Below are 1,108 nucleotides of genomic sequence, written 5' to 3'. Positions count from 1 at the left end.
CGTGGAATCGGTCGTGGGTTAGGTTGCTGCTGGGGCACTGTCAACCTCGAATCTACTTCACCTGCACCCCAGACCCAGAGAGGAGGGAGGAGGGTCTCGGCCTGGCCTACAGGGATCGGGCCAAAACCAGCTCTTCAACATCCCGAGGGGTCCTGGATTGCAAGAGGGCGCAGGCCAGACCGATGGGCCCGCACCGGCCCCCTAGTAATAAATTGCCAACTGCTTTGTAAATCTAGTGAACTCTGAATTCATCTGCTTTTTTAGGCCTAATCTACTTTCCTTCTTGACATACTCTTCCATAGGAGGAAAGATCAAAGGTAGATGACCTGAGGGGCACTCCGATAAGAAGAAGAAAACAAAGGGACCAGATGCTGCCAGCAAACTGCCACTGGGTATGACATGGCCCTTCCTTGCTGTCTTTCCGCTTCCTAGGGGAATGGACTGTGTGTGTAGCTGAGACGGGAGATGGGCGCGGTTGGAGCTCCAGCCCCGGGACTGCATTCTGTCTGAGTCCTGTGTGCGGCATGCCTCTAGGTTGGAATACAAGCTGTACTTTGGGTATAACAGTTACATGACTATGTCACTTTAGGAATCCTGAACCAGTTCCTCTAATCTGCTAAAAGTAGTTTTAGAGTAGAAAACTTAGGCTGAGCTTGAGTAACTTAGAAACTTTACTGTCTGAAGCAAAGGAATGCCACTGTGTTAGAATTCACATCCTATGGGGCCTGAACCTAAAAGTCTTCAATGGCTTCCTGTACAACACAGAATAAAACTCAGACTAGGTGGCCCGGCCCATGTGTCCATCCTTAGTCCCGTCACTCCCTTTGCTGGCGATTCTCGTAGCCCTGTGCTCTTCGACTCTTCTGCATGCCAGGGCCTTGCCCTCTGCTTCAAAATGTGCGTCCCCAGTCCTTCCTGTGGCTGCCTGCTTCTCACCCCGTTAGGCCTGAGCTCAAACACCTCCCCTGCCCCTATCTAAACCAGTCCCTTCCTGCTTAGATGAAATAACTTTTAAAATATTGCCTGGTTAAGAAATGAGTCAGACAGTAAAAAATGTGCCATCAGTCTACTGTAATGAATCAATATGGCAGGGAAAAAGAGAAGATCA

At 49.8% G+C, this 1,108-nt stretch overlaps 1 protein-coding gene across 2 annotated transcripts in view; it reads left to right on the top strand.

Annotated features, from left to right (window-relative positions):
* PSMC1 (proteasome 26S subunit, ATPase 1) overlaps positions 1 to 1,108 on the top strand; it is a 21,383-nt gene that overhangs the window by 8,129 nt on the left and 12,146 nt on the right. The window lies entirely within an intron of this gene.

Source organism: Myotis davidii, unplaced genomic scaffold (genome assembly GCF_000327345.1).
Source record: "Myotis davidii unplaced genomic scaffold, ASM32734v1 scaffold732, whole genome shotgun sequence".
Taxonomy (NCBI): domain Eukaryota; kingdom Metazoa; phylum Chordata; class Mammalia; order Chiroptera; family Vespertilionidae; genus Myotis; species Myotis davidii.
Note: the sequence above shows the minus strand (reverse complement) of the source record. Positions and strands in the feature narration are given on the sequence as shown.